General features: G+C 42.0%; 1 pseudogene; it reads left to right on the top strand.

Moving 5' to 3' along the window:
- The first annotated feature begins 249 nt into the window (after positions 1–249).
- On the top strand, positions 250–872 carry LOC145807120 (BTB/POZ domain-containing protein At3g44820 pseudogene; annotated as a pseudogene).
- The last annotated feature ends 21,798 nt before the right edge of the window (positions 873–22,670 follow it).

The raw sequence follows: 22,670 nt of genomic DNA, 5'->3' as shown, positions 1-22,670 counted from the left end.
GTTTTCTTGAGTTGTCGGCCTTGTTACACCTAGCAATTCATGAATGCACATTTTTTGGTGTTTATTGACCAAACTTTGGTAAAGCTTTTCTGGATTAACGCTTTGATTGGTTTTCTAGCATTTGGTATAACGAAAAACAAAAGTCTATGGAAAATGTTTTCATGGTCAACAGAAAGGAAACCTATTTGGAAGGAAACTATTTTCCATCCTGACTAAAATCTTATTAATGCCACTACCTCCACCATGACCATGACCATCACTTCCACCACCACCATCCACCCATTATTTTCAAGTACTAAAAAAAGTTTTTCGGTGGAAAATATTTTTTTTTCGAAACAAACGGAGCGTAATTAGCCAAAGAAAATTGTGTTGTTGGATTTACCAGAATTACTGGCTTTGTGCAAGGACACCCTTGGTTGTAGGAGAAAGAGAAGGAGCAACTTTGCAATATCATTGACTTCCAGAAGTTATCTATTGATGCTTGTGCACATGCTTCTCAAAACGAAGGGTTGCCATTTAGAGTTATTCTTCAAGTCCTGTTCTTTGAGCAATTGCACTTGAGAATAGCTCTAGCAGGCTGTCTTCATGTCTTAGATGCAGTTATTGCTTCTACAGATCCTACGAACATCCCTACTGACATGGTAAGTCAGATTATACAGAGAGATGGATGGGTATCAGTGGTGCGTGAAAACTAGGTTTTAAAGTTGGACATGGAAAACATGAGGTCTAGAGTTGGAGAACTTGAAGAAGAATTTAGTAAAATAAAGCAAGAGATGAAACAGGTGACCAAATCACATAGTTCCTTAAGTTCTCCCCGCTTTGTTGCTCAGAGGATGGGGTGCAAGCTCATTCCACGGTTGTCTGATGCTTAATTAGATGTCTTTGAAAGCACAGGGCCCACTCCAAGATCGTCAGAAGTTGGAAGCACTCCAAGATCGTTAGTTAAGTAGGCATGACCTTTCCATCACTCCAAGCAACGCAAAAGTTTCTCTTTGTTGTGAGTATTATGACAAGAAAGAAACTACATCTGTGTTTTGAAAGGGTTAAGAAGTACAGGAGGGTGAAAGCAATGCTTTCGCACCAAAGGAGCAAAAAGAAAAAAGGGTCTAGACTAGAAGCCATCACTGATCCTTGATTTGGACATACAGGTATGAGCAGCTATTCGCTACTATGCATACACACATGTTGTTTTTAGGGGAGGATTTGATAGGTAAATACAATTGTACAAGATGCTTCAATTACAAAACAAAACCATTTGTTGTTAAATTTTTGTTTTTTGGGTTATACATGTACAGCTCTTTGAAACAACTTGCAAGTTTTTGGAAAGGTGGGAAGACATAGAAGAGTATTTGGTTGGCTTTGTTTTCAGTTTGGTATTGTGGGATCTTTCACACCAAAGGTTTACCATACTAGTTTGGCCTGGCTTTTTTGTGGCTTAAGTGATTTTTTCCCCTCCCAACTTTAGTCATTTTCTTAAATTTTTTTTTAGTTTCTAGGTGTTTTGGTAGATTAGGCGTCCTTAATTTTTTTTTTAAAAAAAAAGAAAAAGAAAAAAGAAAAATGGTCCATGACAAAAAAAAGGGAGCACATTTTGTGGGTATTTTTTTTAGCCCTTCTTTTATAAATCAATTCATTAGATGTATAAAAAAAACTTAAAAAAAAATTTAAAGACTAGAAAAAGTTGTTGTCAAACTAATACTACTTGTGCACAGCATAAGGTCAGATTTATAATTTTCCACAATTTCCTATACATTTGTTGTTAGTTGTTGGCTACAATTTTCTCTTCAAGTCTGTTTGTTTTAATATACTCATAGCCATATGATGTGGAAATTGAGATATGAAAATCTCTAGACATTATTGTATGGATGGAAATGCATAAGGATGGGTGCGCTCCCACAAATGGGTGTGGTGCACCCAATCGGGTATGAGTGTATTACATTCAGTTTTTTTGGGCTAAATTTGATCCATCAAATCTATGATTGCAAGACTGACGGTCACGATCTCACCTCATCGCATCTAGACATAAGCCAGGCAGTTACTAGCATTTGGTTGTCCGATCAAGCATTGATCCACGTCACTACTACAGTGTAATGCCGTATCATTGCCATGTAGGTTTCTGTAGCAAAAAAGAAAGCGCCTTCATGGTGCCTTATGCTGGTGCATTCATGCAAGTGCAAAGTGCATCATCAAAGCGCTACACAGTCCATTTCCTAAGAATTGACCTTCTCCAGTGTCTAAATGAAGAGCATGAAAATAAAAGAGGAGGGAAAAGAGAGAGAACTAGAGAGTGAAATAAAGACCTCTTGCCAATGGCAAGATGAGCATAGTGCCACTGGAGGCTCATTCATGGTGGCACAATAGAGAGCAAGAGCACGATAGGAAGAACGTAGATGTCAAAGAAACGCATATAATATAATATGATGTTATGAGTTATGCTTTGTATGTGTAGAGTTCAAAACCTAGAGAAAAAAACATAGTTTTGATAAATTATTTTTGAGGATTCAACTACTATCTTGAATGGTCAAATGTTTAGGACTAGTTATTTGAGATGGAGAGTTTATCATGGTGAATAGCCATCAATTGAGTATAGTTTTTCTCCATGGGGACAACGCTTATGCAAATGGCAGTTTTTAAGGGACATCATAATATGTCAACACAAATCTTATTCCTGGCATTTTTCCCGACACTAATAATCTGAAGCAAAAGAATTTTACTCCATGATGGTGCACTCAGGCTAGCTAAATCAGGTTGTGTCCATTGGAGGTAACCGAGTTGTAGAAAGAATCGGCAAAATCACACTACAGGAAATATGGGTTCTGGTGGCGTATTTTTAGCAGCGTCTTTTAAAACGTCACTGTTCATAATATTTAACGACATTTCATAAATGTCACAATTTTTTTTAAGTAAAATAGAAGACGTTTATAAACGCCTTCAAATGGGTTATCTCTTACGCGCTCCCTTTTTCCCTCTTTTCACCCTTATTTTGAATCTTTAAATCTCTCTTTCTCTCTCATCTCTCTCCCTTGTCTAAACCCCATTAATATCTCAGAGCCATTTCGAACTCCATAGTCTCAAAATCGAAGTTCATCTCAAAATCGATTCAGATCGGTGAGCTCCACTCCGTGTGTGTGTGTGTGTGTGCTGTCTAAACCCTAATTAGATTCATAGATTCAGATTGGTCTCACGGAAATAGATCGGTGATTCAGATCATTTCGAAGTTTGAAGTTCTTGTTCGAAATCGAAGCTCAGATCATTTCAGATCAGTGATTTAGATAATTTCGAAGTTCGAAGTTCTCTCTCAAAATCGAAGTTCAGATCATTTCAAATGGGTGATTCAGATCATTTCAGATCGGTGATTCAACCATTGTAAAGTTCTCTATCGAAATCGAATTCGACGTTCATCTCAGCGATTCAGGTCGATGAGCTCCACTCTCTCTCTCTCTCTCTTTTTCAAGCTGAACCGATGGTGCAATGTCAATTTGGTTGTTGAAATCAATCCTGTGAAATCCTGTGAATGGTTTTGATATTTGATTTGAAACGATCCTACGATCTTGTCACATCCTTCATGCTTGTTCAACATGGCTATTATCCTTCATGCTTGTTCCACAACTAAAATTGATTAAAGGAAGCCCCAACGGCCTACAAATCAGATATAGAAATGTCAAAAGGAAGAAAGTCAGTTGACCACATCCCAAACTCTAATGTGGCTCAAATATATGCTATACACTTTATTTTTTAGGTATTTTTTTTTATAGCTTATCTTCTAAAAAATTACTGATCATAGGTGTAAAATTTTAAAACTCTACCCTTCTTGTTTAATTTTTTTTAAAGCTTTTTAATAATCAATAGAATTATAGAAGAGAAGAGTTGTAGTGATCTTATTGATACAGATTATGCTTCTACACATTTAGTGAAATTTTAAGCAATAGTGAGCCCTAGTGAAATTTTTTATTTAGTTTTGATTTAACTACATGATCAAAACAATTGGAAATGCATTCTATATGGAATTATAAGAGATTTTGTATTTGGAATTATAAGAAATTTTAATTTTTTATTTAGTTTTTATTTTCTACAGAATTATAAGAGATTTTGTATGTACATATGGTGTTATGGATTTATGTATTCTATATGGAAATGCATATCAATTGAATATTGGTTGCTTTTATAGTATTAATTATTTACGAAAGGAATCGGATTGTCCAATTGGGAAGACACTTTATTCATGTTTTGTAACTTGTCTTGTTTTATCATTGGTAGATGCGCTGATATTTTATCTAGATATTTTCCATCATATTAGTAATCTACTAATCTTTCAGAGGTAGTATCATCCATAATATACATTCTACTTTAGATATTTCTTTAAATTTGTTTATAGCTCTTTGTGTATTCTTATGAGAAAAGCGACTTAACCTTTCCAAGTAGCACATTGTAGACGTCCTCGAACGCCCCGGGAGGATGAGGTCTCGTTCTGTTCGTATTGGGCTCACTACAGTTCGGACTCTCAAATTGTCACGGTTCTAAATCTGAACCAAAGAGTCCAAATCCGGCAAATCGTTTTGAGAAAACAGATTTTTTTTTGAAAGAAGTGCCAAACATGGACTGCTTTGCCAGATACAGAGTCGCCACATAAATATTTTATTTTGGGAAAATTTAGGAAACCCTGACTCGTTGCCTAAGGCCACGTGTCCGTCATCACCAAAGTTGTCTCGGCTCGAGAACTTGGGTACGATTGGGGAAGGTCACTTCGTGAGCACCCCCGCTCGCCCGATCAAAGATCGGCCTCTACTAACCATGATATCGAGTTTTGAAAACATTATGTGTTCTTATTCCGGTTAGTAGCCTAGATTTACTATGTGATGCGCACAACATACAAGTATAGATTGGGTCGCCTGAATTGGAACAAAACATTTCATGTTTGTTTGTTTGAAAATGGTTTGATGGTGCTACTCGCAAGTAGGCTAAGACGTGGATTTGCCACCCTCGGGTGGGCTTAGAAAACATGATTTTGCCACTATCTAGTGGGCTTAAAACTCACAGTCAATGCATAGTTCCAATCCAAATAACCCAACCTTCACCCACAGGCACTCAGGCAGATATATCATATAAGCACATAGCCTCATGGTAAGCATGTTATCATGGCAGACACTCACACGCATGCAAGGATGCTAAAGCGTAAAACTTACCGAGTACTTCAAGCCAAAACAGAAGCTAGGTTAGAAATCCATGCATGATCCTAACTATACAGAAATGCCCAATGCAACACATGCAAAAATGAAACTATAGCAGGCTCGGCTATTCTAAACATGGCATATAAAATGCTACAGCTAACATGTATTCAACTTGGAATTGGAAATACAATGCAGTTAGTATGATGCACCGAGCCCGGTGCATGCAAGACAGATAAAATGAATGCAAACATGCTATCATACTGTATGCTAATTGAAACATGCCCTAATCTAACCATCATAAGCGGGTAAATAAAAGGGAGAAAGACGTGGGGTTGGAAGACATACATCACACACACGCACACTTATTACAATATTGCCCTCGCGCAGAGGGTCCGAATAAATAATATACAATCCCAAACGAATAATTACAGTCCAAATACGTACAAAACCCTAATTAATTAACAAATTAAATTAGGAAAACAATAAATTGGCATACAAGCCAGGGACTGCCTCAAATCTGTTTCGGATGATAAATGATGCATGCTCGGGTTGCCTTGTGCGGAGAATCCCTCGTGATGCCCCGATTTGCCTCTGTTTGCAATGGTTCTTGGAATGCATATCAAGCTTCGAAAAGCTGCCGATTTCTGATTTGCTGCAACAGAGAGCAACAAAGGGGCATGGTAAAATATTTTCACATATGTATGCATGACTACTCCTTAGGGAGTGTAGTCCTCGATCCTCGTGCCATCAATCACGCATATCGATGCATGATGGCCGAGGAGTCGAATTGCACAACTCAATATGAAATGAATGCACATATAAACACAACAAGACCTAAACTCCATCATGGATAATCCGGAGTGTCGGTGATTGGGAATTGAGACACGTTCCGTCACTCGAAGTACGAAACGTCCCTCGTTTCCCGTGCTCGGGCTAACTCCTATCCCAAACACAATGCAATATGCATGACATGCATGAATGCAATTCTAACATGCAACCTAGCATACACAATGCTATGAAATGGAATACACGATGCACGAGGTAACATGGCATACACAATGCGCTAACATACAACCTAGCATACACAATGCTATGAAATGAAATGGCATACACAATGCACAATGGACTTACACGAACATGAGTGGACCTTAGCCACACTCACATCAGTAGCCATTAGATGAAAATGAGACTCTCGAAATACGTGCACGCATGCACGCAAACTGAGGATCGAACCTAAGGCAACAAATGCCACTCTAACAAAGCATGGCAAGGCATGGAATATGGTATGTAAACATGCAAATTTCAGCACTGAAATGTGATACAAAACAGCCCCGAAACATGGAAACATGGCACCCGATACATGGAATGAACCCCAAAATTCGAACTAGGCACATGGAATGACTTACAGCTATGCAAAGCATGCATTATTTGATCATGAAGCATGAAGACAGATGCAAGATAGTCCCAAAAAATGCACATTTCCAGTTTATAACAAGCCTAAAAAAAGAACACAAATAGGGCTAATCTATCATGCAAAAATGGCCCTAAAAGAGAGATTGAACACAAAGGAACAGCAGCTGGCCCCAAATGGCAAAGAGCCCTTCAACAAAGTTAAAGAGAGGCTCAAAATAAGGAAATTTTTAGTTTACATAAAGCCACGAAAATAATCACAAATAAGGCCAAACTATCATGCAAGAAAAGGCCTAAAAGAGGGGTAAAGAGACAAGTGGTAGCTTCTGTTCTCAAACAGAGGAGAGCCCTTCAACAATATTGAAGAGAGGCTCAAAAATAGATATTTCACAGTTTATGGAAAAGTCCAAAACAGCTCATAAATAAGCCAAAAATACTATGCAAAAATTGGCCTAAAAGAGAGATAAAGAGGCAAGTGATAGTAGGAGACCTTAAACAGAGGAGAGCCCTTCAACAATGTTGAAGAGGGACTCAAAAAAAGTTATTTTACAATTTATGACCAAGTCCAAAACAACTCACAAATAAGCCTAAAATACTATGCAAAAATTGGCCTAAAAGAGAGATAAAGAGGCAAGTGGTAGTAGGAGACCTAAAACAGAGAAAGACCCTTAATCAAACATGGAGATGAGCACAAAATATGACTATTTACAGTTTGGGTCGGAACCCAAAAATGCTAGCAAGTATGGCTTAGATAGAAAGCAAAACAAGGCAAGAAAGAGGGAAAATGGGACTCACCCTTGTAGACCAATGGACCAGCAGCTCTTGGACCAATTTTGGGAGCTCTTCATCTCTGGAAAGTAGCCTTAAGTTGCTGGAATGAGGGATGGAGGCCTTGTGCTATGAGGTGTAGGGTAAATGGTGTAGGACTAAGGGTGTTTTAAGGGTTGGAATAGAGAGAGAGGGAGATTTAATGCAAGAGCTCCAAACAAATTTTTGTAACCCTCAAACAAGGAGCTGAGGGGCTGGTTTTATAGAGGAGAGGAGAGGAGAAAATGGGGGAAAATGAAATTCAAATTTCCCCCCCAAAAGACCCCCCATCGGATACAGGATCTAGGGGGAAACAGAGGGTTCAGCTGTAAGGAACCAGGTGAGAGGGTCATGGCCGGCCAGGTTCAGAAGGTTTAGGGGGCCGGCCGGCCACCTCCCATGGCCGGCCGACCAAGGGTCAAAAGGGTTAATGACAATTGCTGGTCGGCCACCTCCAAAAGGTAGCCTCCCATGTGTGCACAACACAACTATGTAGTCAAAACCCAGAAAAAGTGAACTAGGAGAGAGAAAAGACCATTTTTTAGAGGGGTTCAAAAGGGTCAGGCATAATTACTGGTCGGCCACCAAATATTGGTGGCCTCCCAGGTGTGTACAACACAAATATGGGGTTTAGGGTTCAAGAAAGTGGCCTCGGGGTGGTCAACATTGGCTTTTAAGTGAGGAAAATGGACGTCGGAGAGCGATGAAGAAATAAAGCTGGCTTTTCAGAACGGTTGCTGGCCTCCCACCCTCCTACAAGCTTCCTAACAATGAAAATAAGGCCTCCACCAAAAATGAACCCAAACCGATGCAAAACGAAGGTTCGGGGGCCAAAACACGCGGTCCGGGGGCCCGAAAACTGACTGTTAAGCACCGGAGGTGGCGTTTGACCACGAAGTTGGTCTCTCGGACCCCAATGTCCCTCAAAAGGGAGTAACTAAGGTGTATACCAAAAATCGGAGCAAACGGAGGTGGTTAGGTGGTCCCGAACTGAGGCACACGGCCGTCGGCTCCGAAAAAAATGGGAAATCGGGCTCCATACGGGAAAAATGGCCTACGACCACGAAACGTAGCCTACGGCCACTAAGAGATGATCTACGAGACCTCTCCCTCCCTTCGGGAAAAGAAAACAGAGAAAACAGAGCCTGGTTCGCAAATCGAGGCAAGGCACGAAAGAGTTCGGAAGTCTAGAGGCAAGGCTTGCAGCCGGGACTCTGAAACTTCTGGACGAGCACAATATGCAATATCACCGAGCGCTCAATCAGTGACGTCTGAGTCTTAAGGTCGGTCAAAAATGGGGTGTCTATAGTTGCCCCTCTTTGACAGAACTCGGAAGTCATAAGTGACGGGAGTGAATGTCAAAGCCCAGAGACGACCTATTTTTGACAAGGCCGAAGACTTAGACAAACAGGTGAGATAAACAGAGATGTGCCCGCAGGCAGGGGCAAAATGTAACCGACAATGCAAGAAGCCGAAGGTATCTCAATGATCATGCAAATGCAGCAAGCTGTAATGAAGCACATATTCACAATAGATGTAACAGTTTTAAGCAAGAATGCAAAGCAACAACTACATTTCATGCAGTTAAGAATGCGGAGAATTATTCAATTCTCGCCACGTCTCACACGGAGAAGATACAATACCTGCGCGGTTCGTCTGGTCGCACCAGCCTCAAATGAACCGTACATACAATATCGTGCCTGCAAAAGGAAGAAACTCTACAAGCACAATATATTTAACAACACATGTTCAAAGCGATATTGAATGCAGACAATCGCGGCGTCGATAGAAAGGTGCATCGCAATGTGAGGAGTAGCGCGCGTGACAACGCGGGTTAAGTACGAGGATTTGACAACATCTGTGAAACGTGCACAATAGTATGAGTGGTGTGCATGAGAATGCAAGTGACGTGCGTAACAATGCAGAATAAATGTGAATTCGAATGCGAATTTGTCGTAAAACGACGAGTAAGGAAATGTGAGTTTTCAATGAGGGTGACTCAATTACGACCTCCAGTTTACCTCCCGGAGGGGTCGCAACATGTTCGAAAAGGATACATCTCACTTTTGACGAGTAACGATGAAAAACGCATCAAAAGTTGGAGTTGAAGTTCCGGTAGAGCGATTTCGCGACGGAAAGTGCACTTCTTTTGTACTTTTTCATGTCCCGGGGACTCCAATCCTTCCCAAAATTTGTAGAGAGCTTGGTGGGCACTTGGGGAACACCACCGACTAGGTCTCGTCCCAGGGAGAGGCCACCGACCAGCATTTTGCAAAAGGGGTGGTCGGCCTGCCACAAAAGGTGGTCAGCCGACCCCCTAGCCCAAATCCAGGGCAGTTCGGTCATTTTGCTCTCATTTCTTTAAATACACTCGGCCAAAGCCTCATTCCTCGCAACTTCAGATCCAAAAACACCTTCTCTACCTTTCTAGACCATTTTCCTCTTCAGATCTGAGCTCTATACGCGTTTTCCAATGCCCCACGCAAGTTGTTTTCGCAAAATCTTTCAGTTTTCATCACTTTGGACCGATTAAATTTTGATTTCGGTGCTTTTTTTCTCATTTTCACCACTTGAGGTAAGTTTGTCTCAACATTTGGAAGATTTCCTCGGGGGTTGACTTTTGTTGACTTTTTCATTTCTCGAGAGTTGACTTTTTCCAATTTTGGCTCATTTTGCTCATTTTTTGCTCCTTTTTGCAAATTTTTTGAAATAGCCGGTCATTTTCCTCACGGTGGAGGTCCTCCGGGCGCTGGGACTGATCCCGATATTATGGCTCTGCCTCCGAGGGTTTGACTTTTCATACCCAAGAGGTACGCCCCTCGAGCACATATCCTTCCGCGGGCTATTTTTTATACATCACTGATTTTGATGATCGAGCGCCTGGGGATCTGCTTTTGCGAAAGTCGGAGTCTCACCTTTCTCATGAGGCACGAGAGGTATTTACTTCGCCTTTTTTACATTTCTACAACGTATTCCGCATTTTTGTATGTTTCATGCCTCTTACTATGTATATCTGCTCTTTTTGGCACGTAGCTTGTTCTGACGCTTAGCCCATGATACAGTATTCTGTTTGCGTTTTGAACGCTTGAATTTCTGATCACGTAGCCTATAACCTGATGGTGAACACACAGTACACATATATGTTGACAGTTGAACACACAACCCAAACCCTGAATTTCTGAACACGCGGCCCAAGTTGAAGGTGAGCACACAGCACACACTTGTTGAGAGTAGAACACACAGCCCAAACTCTGAATTTCTAAACACGAAGCCCAAGTTGGAGGAGAGCACACAGCACACACTTGTTGAGAGTAGAACACACAGCCCAAACTCTGAATTTCTGAACACGCAGCCCAAGTTGAAGGTGAGCACACAGCACACACTTGTTGAGAGTAGAACACACAGCCCAAACTCTGAATTTCTGAACACGCAGCCCAAGTTGAAGGTGAGCACACAGCACACACTTGTTGAGAGTAGAACACACAGCCCAAACTCTGAATTTTTGAACACGCAGCCCAAGTTGAAGGTGAGCACACAGCACACACTTGTTGAGAGTAGAACACACATCCCAAACTCTAAATTTCTGAACACGCAGCCCAAGTTGAAGGTGAGCACACAGCACACACTTGTTGAGAGTAGAACACATAGCCCAAACTCTGAATTTTTGAACACGCAGCCCATTGTTGAGGTGAACACACAGCCCAAATTCTAAATTTCTGAACACGCAGCCTAAGTTGAAGGTGAGCACACAGCACACACTTGTTGAGAGTAGAACACACAGCCCAAACTCTAAATTTCTGAACACGCAGCCCAAGTTGAAGGTGAGCACACAGCACACACTTGTTAAAAGTAGAACACACAGCCCAAACTCTGAATTTTTGAACACGCAGCCCATTGTTGAGGTGAACACACAGCCCACTGATTTGTTGAGAGTAGAACACACAGCCCAAACTCTGAATTTCTGAACACGCAGCCCATTGTTGAGGTGAACACACAGCCCACTGATTTGTTGAGAGTTGAACACGTAGCCCATTGTTGAGGTGAACACACAGCCCACTGATTTGTTGAGAGTTGAACACGCAGCCCAAACACTTGAATTCTGATTTGATTTTGTATATAGCTTATACATTTCATTTGCATGCAGCTTGTATATCTCATTTGCACGCAGCTTGTTTATTTCATTCTGAAACTGAATATATGTATTCACCGTGAATGCAGGTGTCCTCCCGTGTTACACGGGGATACGGCTCCATTGTCGCGAGAGATTGGTACGCGGAGCTCCCAGAGGCCGTTCGCGATTGGGTTGATCTAGTAGGATTCGAGCCCTTTTGTGCCGGGATATCTCGTTATCCAACTAGCAGGACGTTGATGGGCGCCCTGGTGGAGAGGTGGTGGGACACCACCAACTCCTTTCATTTCTCATCTGCCGGGGATATGACCATGATCCCTTTTGACTTTGCCGTATTGATCGGCCTTGACGTGGGAGGCTGGGTGATCCCATATGACGAGGACATGGGCCAGTGGGAGGCCGCTTGGATCTACTTACTGGGAGCTCGTCCACTGGTCGATCGATCCTCGGGCCGAATCCGGTACACTTGGTTTTCTTCACATTTTAGGCATACTGAGCCCGAGACATTGGAGGAGATTACACAGTATGCCCGCGGGTTTCTGATGTTCCTCTTCGGGACTGCTCTGTTCTCCGACAGGGGGAACACCGTTGGGCTATATCTGCTGGGTGCCCTGGCAGACCTCACACAGGTTAGTCGGTATGATTGGGGTGGCGCCAGCTTGGCTACCCTCTATTGCTATATGAGCGCGACCTCTCGCGGACGGGGGAACATAGTTGGCGGCTACTGGAGAGCTTGGGAGGTACCTTCTGCCCTCTTGATTTACATTTATGCTTTTCAATGCATGTATATTGCACACACGGGACACTTTATACTCTGTCCTGACATCCTGCACTCAGCATTCTGTATTCTAATGGCTTTTGCTCCGTTTTTCGTGGTTATGGGTTTTCGCATATTTTCCCATACTAGCGCCAAAGCTGGAGGTGGAGGCGCCCCTTGTGACCCCTTACTCGCTTGTTTTCGAGGGTCAGTACCAGCCGCGGCCTCGGGAGACTCTTCTCTACCTACGGTAGTACTTCGACACGGTGCGACCGTCAGAGGTAATCCAAAACTCCCAATTCCCAATGTTTTCATCTTTGGTTTATTCCGTACGTCTACGATTTCTGATCAGCCTATGCATTGGTTACCCGCAGATTACCTGGCAGTCCTGGTTGCCTTTGGGTGGGGACCTTCGATTTCAGTTTGCCGGAGGATGGGGCTCTTCTTGGTATAGGATCTTGTTCGAGGGGCCAGTTGGTAGGGCCTGGTTCCTGGGGGAACGCTTCCTTCGTCAGACTATGGGCTTTCCTGAGCCGAGTGTTCCCTCAGCACCTCCGGACGACATGCGGCTCGCTGATAGGCTTACTCCCCAGGGTGCCATTGACGCTAGACTGGGCACTGATGCACTGCTGCATATAGAGGACGGGGAGTACGCGACCTACCGTCACACCTACTTGATGCCTCCGTTGACAGGTGTCCGTATTCCCTCGAGGAGGTCTACTGACATGCCGTCTTTGAGTCGAGCTCGGGCTGCAGGCACCCTTTCTACTAGCAGGGCTGGCACATCGAGAGGAGGGGTTGGATTGGTCCCCCCAATTCCTCTGACTCATCATCATGCCGGATGGCCAGACATGCCGACCGAGTTGACAGGATGGCGATACGGGACCTCCTACCCGATTCCGATAGAGCCTCCTATGCCTGATCATCGATACGTCATTGATCCCGACTCACCGCCGGTATGCCCCACTGCTTTTCATCTATCATTCAAATACTTAGACATTCCTTTATTCATTGATGATTTGAGCTTGTATCTGCAGCCACCCAGAGAGTACATGGAAGGGGTGATCGGATTGGTAACCTCACTCGAGGGCATGGTCTTGCGGAGAGAGGCGCAACTGTCCATCATGGGTTTCCAGGTACTCTTTAGTTTTCTCACATTTATCGTACTTTTGACGACATGTTGACCTTGAAGATTTTACTGCTTTGATTAATTGTATGTGTAGAGCACATCTGACACACCACATTCATATACTGTATCTGCATGCACCCTCATTTCATGTAGTTTGCTTGCATCTGTATCTGATACACACATTTTGAGCTGATGTATTCAAATTGCACTTTTTATTTTCAGATGCCTCCAGTATATCTGCCACAGACCGGGCCATCTCAACCTTCTCGGGGAGCCGGGCCATCTCGGCCTTCTTGCGGGGCTGGGAGAGGGGAGTCGTCCGGCAGATGCAGGGCACACATCGTAGAGGAGGAGCCCGATGAGGACGAGGAGGAGGAGGAGGCTACAGATCGTTAGTCAGAGACCTCTGCTGACAGAGAGGAGGGTTTCGACCCTGGTTCCGGGAGTGGAGAGGAGGCTGAGGAGGATCCTGAGGATGATAGTTCTGACTCAGATGGTGCCGGTGGTACCGAGCCTGTTTCGCAAAAGAGGACAAAGAGGGCCTCTTATTCCTGCTCTTGAGAGCATTGGTGCAGCTGTTTCCTGCTTTATTTATCTTTTTTTACTAGTAGTTGTAGCACATTGTACATTATTAGGTAGTTTTATTTTCTGTAAAACTTGTACCTTTGCTGTAAGATGTTGTAACAAAGGAAGCATGATGGAATGAAACAGCTTTTTTTGAAAAAGTGTTGTACTTTATGTTCTCAGCATCGTATCGCATCATTTTGCAAGTAAAGAGATTGAACGGTAAATGTGCATTGTGTATGTGCCAAGTTAGGTAGCAAACCGACATGACAAACAAAATAACCTAATCTTATTGAGAAACAACAAAAAAAAACCACAGCAAGCTTACAACTCGATAAGCAAAACACAACAAAATTGATAAACAAAGAGTAATAACTCAAATGCACAAGACTCGGCGACTCGATTAAACAAGACTCGGTAAACGAAACAGCTCGACCAACAAAACAACAACTCGATAAGCAAAACAACAACTCGATAAGCAAGATTTAACAACAACTCTATAAACAAAGTGTATTTCGGATGATTTGGGCGACGAAACGTATCCGAAACAGAGAGAAATGGAGGCATTTGACACTCCTGATGCGTGGAAATGCTAGGAACTTTCTTTTGGAGAGTAAAACAAGGCCAAACACGCATATTGCAGCATGGCCGGCCACTTTTGGGAGCTGGCCGACCAGCTTTTTGCATTTGAGGGGGGGAGAGAGGTGGCCGGCCTGCTAGAAAAGGTGGCCGGCCGGCCACTTAGCCCAGCCACCACCAAATTTTTGACACGTGTCCCCCCGAACAGTGCTTTATCCCCTTTAAAAGTCCTAGCTCCATGTCTCATTCATTTCATCTCAGTTTTGCACCAAAATGGAAGCGTTTCTCGTCGAAAATCTCACAGCCTGGATTGCTTCTTTAGACGGCTCAGAAAAGTTGAACTTCCGGGGCTTTGGCTTGAATGCACTATTCACGCTGAGCCGTACTCCACTACACCTTCCCTTCCTTCATGCCGCGGCAAGGTTTTGGAACCCGGTAACACATGTCTTTAGCTTCGGCGGGCAAGAGGTATGTCCAACTTTTGAAGACTTTCAGGCTTTGATGGAATCCGAAAGTTGTGAAGAGATCTTGCCTCAGTTTCGCTTTGGCCACGCCTCTGAAACCCCATATTTTTATATAATAATAATAATATATATTTTTAATTTTCTTAAACAATTAGTCACAATATTTTGAATTTAATAGTCTGTATATTTTTATACTGAACATTTATTTAAAATAAAATAAAATAAAATATTTTTTGACTTTATATTATCACTCAATATAAATTTATGAACCTTATGATATTTTTATTCAAATTACACTGAAACCTAATATTTTATATACTAAAACCCAAATATATATATATATATATACATATTTAATCAGACTCTAATGGAAGTCAATTAGACTAATTAAATTAGGTGGGATTTGAGATTAGATATAATTAACTAATTTTGTGTCAATCAAGACTTATTAAGAATATGTATTATTTAATTAAATCAATCTTAATCATAAATTAAACTATGGAAGGATAAAAAAAAAAAATTATGGGTGTATATGAAGTGAGGGTGTGTTGAGAAACCCAACTGTGTGTACAAAGAAATCTGTTTGTGTGTGCATGTGTAAGTGATGTGCTGGAAGCTTGACCAAGGTGCACGTGTGCAATATGTGTCAACAAGAGGGATGTGCTTGTGTGTGTGTGCGCATGTAAGTCTTGAGGTGGACTTCAAAAAGTGTGTGCACGTGTGCTGTGTTGACAGCAAAGAAGAGAGGTGCATGTGTGTGTGTATAACTAAGGAGTTAAAGGTGTTTGCGTTAGCAATTGATGGGTATGTGCTGTGAGAGTCCTAGAGGGAGAGAGAGAGAGAGAGAGAGAGAGAGAGAGAGCCGAGAATGAGAGAGAGGGAGTGAAAAATAAGAGAGTATTGAAGCCTATTCAATTTTCTTTGCTAGAAGGAATTTCATGGGAAGCTAAAAAAAAAAAAATTAAAGAAAGGAAGATCTTGAAGGCTAATAGGTAAGAAAACCCTCTCAACCTTCTCATTTTTTTTATATAATTGAAAATTTCAGATTGTATACATATGATACATTGTCTAAACTGTTTTGAATCTACCAGCATGTTTACCCGAATTTTTAGACAATTTTATATTCAACATTTCGAGATGATTTCTTCTACAAAGTTGTTGATAACGATGTCTAGTTCAACCAGGAATTTTGATAACAATTTTTGAGCTTTCTATAAATTTATACAAATTGTTTACTAAATCTGAAACTGTGTTGAGAATAACCTGTTTTGAATCTGCCAACATATTTACCCGAATTTTTAGACAATTTTATACTCAAAATTTCGAGATGATTTCCTCTAAAAAGTTGTTGATAATGATGTCTAGTTCAACTAGAAATTTTGGTAACAATTTTTGAGCTTTCTATGAATTTATACAAATTTTTAACTAAATCTGAAACTGTGTTGAGAATAATCTATTTTGAATCTGCCAGCATGTTTACCCAAATTTTTAGATGATTTTATACTTAAAATTTCGAGATGATTTCTTCTAAAAAGTTGTTGATAATGATGTCTAGTTTATCCAAAAATATTTGGTAACAATTTTTGAGCTTTCTACGAATTTATACAAATTTTTAAGTAAATCTGAAACTGTGAGACAGATTGTAATATGTATTTGAAAATTTATTTAAAATTCTACACTAAGCCAAATCTGGGAATTTCTAACTAAAAGATAAAAATTGAGAAGTCTATTTCCATGATAAATTTTTAGATTATGGATTTGATCTATAAAATTAAGCGTGTAATTAATGTAAGGAAATGTGACAAATCTGTGTCATAAAGATTGCTGGAAATTTTATAGGATTATTTACATCTTATTTTTTTTAAATTCTTTCTGAAAAGTGACCTAAACATCCACATTGAGTATTCTGTTCAATTGCACGAATTTTAGGATTGTGTAAATAATTTATTTATAATTTTAATATCTAAGTTATTATGTTCATACCATTGTTTAAATTAATTGTCTGTTAAATTTTGGACATTAAATTATTATTGTGTGACATGTATAATGTTTTATGTTTTAGTTGGTATAACATTATGAGTGATTGAGATTTGAATAATTTGTGTTCAATATATGAAGTTACTGATAAAGGATTAATACTAGTTGTTCAGGGTGAGTCTTGGTTTTAAAGAGTATATGAAATCAAGGGATTGACGGTTAATACCGGTTGTTCAGGGTGGGCCCTGGTTTTGAGAATTCTCACGTAAATTGTGTTGCGAAACTCTAAGATGGCACGGGACTTATTTGAACCCTTTTCGGTATTCGGTTTTGGAATAAGGGTGGATGTGCAGGTGGCACACAGGGAGGTTACTTACCCCTGGCAGACCGTTTCCTTGGGGCAGACCACGGATGCCACTACTTGGGTATATAACTCCGGACGTGGGCATCCCTGGTAGTTACGGTTGGTAACACTTAAATATTTGACCAAGGGAGGGTTTCAAATTAACCGTTGCCATGCTTAGTGGTTGGTAAGTTAAATCTCTTTGGTGAGATTTCAAGTGTCACCTAATTTATTAAAATTATTGAAATTATTCTAATGGTTGTAATTTAAGTTAAATCTTTTTGGTGAGATTTCGAGTGTCACCTAATTTATTAAAATTATTGAAATTATTCTAATGGTTGTAATTTATGTTTACAATTATATTGTTATCTCATGTTTAGAACCTCATTATTTTTCTCTTAAAAAGAATGGTAGGTTGGCTATGTTTTCTTACTGTGTTGCAAAACTCATGGCATATATTTTTGTTGCCCTGGCGTTTTATGCTAGGTTTTGGCGAGGAAATAATTGAAGCTGAAATGGAGTTGACGCTAACGTAGAGCCTTGGCTGACTTGAAATCATAGCTAAAGTCGAATAACTTTATTATCCTATATATTAGCTATTAAGGACCTTATAATTTCATTGATGTTGTATTTGGATAATGTTAAGTTTTTATTTAATATTATTTGAACCTTTGGTTATGTACGAGAGTTGGAATGCCCTATTAAGATGTCAACTTTTTAGTTTATTAAGTCATTTTGTTTATTTAATTTCCCTTGATGTTTCAAAAAAAAAATTTGGGGCGTCACAACGCCCAAGCTTTAGGGCGGATGTGTGGACTCACCACGCATGACGCTCGGTCTCTGATCTGTAATGGGGAACTGGACATCCTCGGATTGATTTATCGCTTTTCTGACGCCGGTGACCGTGGTGACCATTATTGGCAAGGTTTCCGACAACATGCCCTTTGCTTGTGTATGCTATTTCACTTTCTGTTTGTGTCGGGCTTTGGTGGATCTAGCATTCGCCTGATTGAAGTTGCTCAAGGCTTGAAGGATGGAAAGAGTTGTATTGTGATGACACTGGCTGAGACGCTGATGGGCTTGGATGCTTTCCATCGCTGGGAGACGACCAGATTTGCGGGGAGTCCACTACTACTGTAGGTAATGTTTCCCACCCAATCTCACATATGTATTGCTCACATCACTCGGCCCTCAGGCTCGGTTTTTCTCACAAAACCCTTGTCTTACTTTTCTCTCATCATACATCTCTCTATTCTTTATTCTCTCATTTTTCATCCCTCCCCAGGTATGGTTCATGGATAAATTGCAAGTTGTGGACTCTTGCCCAGCCTACTCAGCTCGTGGCTACTTCTTTCGACAACGCCTAGTCGATGCCTTTGATGAGGGATGGTGGTTCGACTGGATGTGCAATTTGTCTGCAGATCGCATTGCCTGGCACTGCCCTTGGCTCAATCTCCCGGCAATGAGCTATAGTATGTTCCGATAGACCGGGATCCAGTTGGTTGGTCTGACTCACTGTGTATTCTACTTTCCGTTCCGGTTCCAACGCCAGTTTGGTCATGATCAGACTTGCCCGCCAGAGGGGATAGAGTATCCGGCTGCCTTCCCAGTTCGAGGTGCATAGCTTGCCCGATATGCCACAACATGGAGGACGAGAGAACTCTTGGCCCCCGCTCCTACTTTCAGTTATACTTTGTTTGATAAGTGCTTGGATTGGCTCAATGAAGAGGCACAGATTGGGCCCAGCTCGGTATCAGAAGCTTCGACCAGCTCTGGGAGGGGGCGCAGGGACACCTGACTTGACTATGCCTCGGATTTATTGCTTTATTAGTACTTTCAAGTTTTCTTTATGAATGTAATAGAAAGCAACTTCAATTGTATGCAAGAGCAGGAGAACTCTGTTTTGAAATTAATGAAATTGAAGGTTGTGGTACTGAAAATTTTCCGCTTTGGTCCAAAAATGGTTTTAGTTGTAGAAAGATTAATTTGAACAAAGTCAACTTTTTATTAAAACTTTTCAAAACTATTTTCGATATGGATCAGCACTGGACACGCCTGAGATCTGTCACTAAGATGCACAACCCCAGATCCCTGCAACTGGAAAGTTGCCCTTAGTCTGAAGAGTACCTCAGCACTGTATGGCAACGGAAAGTTGCCCCTAGTCTGAATAGCACTGCACCGGAAATTCCAATAGAAGCCCTTAAATGCTGATAGACAAAGATGACTGAGATGATCAAATGGACAAAGTTGACCGGGGAAAAGTTTATGGCTGAACTTCAAGATGAAGTTGCCTACGTATCCCGAAGATGGGAATCAAGCCTTACGTAGTTCAGGCTTAGGTTCACTCGAGTATTTTCACTCTCCTTTTACACTCTAACTTTTGCCAAGGCCGCCCTTTACGGGTTTTCAACCTTGCGAGCTCAGTTTTTCCAATTTTTTATGCTCTAACTTTTGCCTAGGTCGCCCTTTCGGGTTTTCGGCCTAGCGAGCCTCTCAGGGGTAATATTTCTTCAACTTGTCCATGTTGATCGGTTGGGAGAACTCTAGGCCATCTAGATCCATCAGAACCACAGCTCCACCTGACCAGATAGCTTTGATGATGTAGGGACCAGTCCAATTAGGTCTGAACTTGCTCCTTGGGTCGTGGATGGGAGCTCGGTTGTCCTTGAGCACCAAATCTCCTTCCTTTAGATTCCTGGACTTAACTTTCTTGTTGAAAGCCCGGGCAATTCTGCACTGATAACCTTGAACATGGTACAGTGCTTTCAGTCTTCTCTCATCAAAAAGCATGAGTTCCTCAAACCTGCTTTGCTGCCAATCTGCTTTGGTTATTTGACACTCAGCCAATACTCGCAATGACGGAACCTCAATCTCGATAGGTAGAACGATCTCCATCCCATAAACCAATGAATACGGAGTCGCTCCGGTAGAAGTTCTAATTGAAGTCCTGTAGCCCCACAGAGCAAATGGCAGCTTATCTGGCCAATCCTAGTAGGTTTCCACCATCTTCTGCAGTATGTGTTTGATATTCTTGTTGGCGGCCTCGACCGCTCCGTTGGTTTGCAGCCGGTATGTGGATGACTTACGGAAAGCCACGTTGTATTTCTCCAACAAGTCAATCACTTCCTTCTTAAAGTGGGAACCGTTATCCGAAATGACCTCGTTTGGGACCCCGTAGCGGCAGATGATGTTGCTTCTGATAAATTTTGCAACGTGCGACGCCTTCAACACCGCATACGATTGGGCCTCGACCCACTTCGTGAAATAATCTATCGCGACCAGGATGAACTCATGCCCATTCGACCCTTTCGGAGTGATAGCCCCGATCACATCGATTCCCCAAACTAAAAATGGCTATGGCGAAGTCATGTTGTACAGCTTCGACGGCGGGATATTCATGCGGTTTGCATGAATCTGACACTAGTGGCACCGCCGAACAAAACCGATACAATCCTCCTCCATGGTGGACCAGTAGTAACCCTGTCTGAGGATCTTCCGTGCTAGCATTACTCCGTTCAAATGCGCACCGCATTCTCCTCCATGGATGGCCTCCATCAAGCGCTTCGATTCCTTGGTTTCAACACATAACTTATGCATTCCCAGATGACCTCTCTTATACAGCTTACCCCCACAGATGATGAACTAAACGGCCATTCTTCTGATTGCCCTTTTATCCTTGGCATTTACCCCTGGCGGATATACTTCCTTCTCTAAGAAGTTCCAAATGTCGTAATACCAGGGGTTTTTGTCCTGAACCTCATCTATAGCAGCGATCGACTCATAGGCTCGCGCAAATTTTTGGTCAATGATGACTAGACGCATCCAGATTCCGAACGGGATGTCTATCATGGAAGATAGGGTTGCTAAAGAATCTATGAACTTGTTGTTCTCTCTTGGAAGATGAGCAAAGTTTAGCTTTTCAAACCGAGGAATTAACAAGTCCAAGGTCTGGTGATACATCATCATCTTTTCTTCTTTGACTTTCCAGTCTCCTTTTGCTTAAGACATAAAAAGGTTTGAATCCCCGATGACGTCCAACCGTCTTGCTCCTAGTTCCAGGGCTGCTTCTAGACCGGCAATGCATGCCTCATATTCTGCTTCGTTGTTCGAGACTTTGAACCGGAGTTTGAAGGCTAGAGGGATACAGGAATTGTCGGGTGCTATCAGCAACACTCCTATCCCATACCCGTACTGATTTGACGCCCCGTCAAAGTACATCGTCCAATACTCGTCGTCGATGTGCAAAATGGCTTCATCTGGGAATAAGTTTTCAACTGCTTCACCTCCTTCCACTGGATGATCGGCTAGGAATTCTGCTACTGCTCTTCCCTTGACTGACTTGCGTGTCACATATTTCAGGTCGAATTCGGAGAGCAATAACAACCAACGAGCTAGCCTACCCGTAAGTGCCGGTTTCTCGAAAAGATATTTGATGGGATTGAGTCGTGAAACCAACATTACGGAGTGAGCTAACAGGTAGTGCCGCAGCTTCCTGGTAACCCATACCAAAGCTAAGCAAGCCTTCTCCAACGGCGTATAGCGAGTCTCATACTCTAGCATCTTCTTGCTCAGATAGTAGATGGCTCTCTCCACCTTGTCCTCTGACTCTTGTGCGAGCATACAGCCCATTGTGGTCTCGGTTACTGAAAGGTACAATCAACGGTCTCCCCGGCTCTGGCGGTGACAACACGAGCGGGTTCTGTAAATATTCCTTGATCTGTTCAAAAGAAGCTTGGCATCGGCCGTCCCATTGGAATTTCTTGCCTTTCTTCAGGAGACCAAAAAGTGGTTCACAAGTCAAGGTTAATTTTGAGATAAACCGTCTTATGAATTGCACTTTACCCAGAAAGCCTCGCACCTCCTTTTCAGTCCTTGGTGGTGGCATTTCTAAGATAGCCTTGATCTTTGAAGGGTCGACCTCGATGCCCCTTTGTGTAATCAGAAATCCCAGCATTTTTTCCGCTGTAACACCGAACGTACACTTCTGAGGATTTAGCCGCAACCGAAATTCTCTGATCCTTTGAAAGAACTTTTGCAAGGCGGTGTAATGGCCCTCTCTTTCTTTGGACTTGACAATCATGTCGTCCACGTACACCTCAACCTCTTTGTGGATCATATCATGCAATATTATAGTCGCGGCTCGTTGATATGTAGCTCCAGCATTCTTTAATCCAAACGGCATCACTCTGTAGCAGTAGGTCCCCCATGGGGTGGTGAAAGTAGTCTTTTCCCTGTCTTCGGGTGCCATCACTATCTGATTGTAACCTGAGAAACCATCCATGAACGAAAGCAAAGCATGCCCCGCTGTGAAATCCACCAACTCATCAATATGCGGCAAGGGAA

This window comes from Camellia sinensis, chromosome 14 (genome assembly GCF_055761805.1).
Source record: "Camellia sinensis isolate YWXY chromosome 14, ASM5576180v1, whole genome shotgun sequence".
NCBI lineage: Eukaryota > Viridiplantae > Streptophyta > Magnoliopsida > Ericales > Theaceae > Camellia > Camellia sinensis.
Note: the sequence above shows the minus strand (reverse complement) of the source record. Positions and strands in the feature narration are given on the sequence as shown.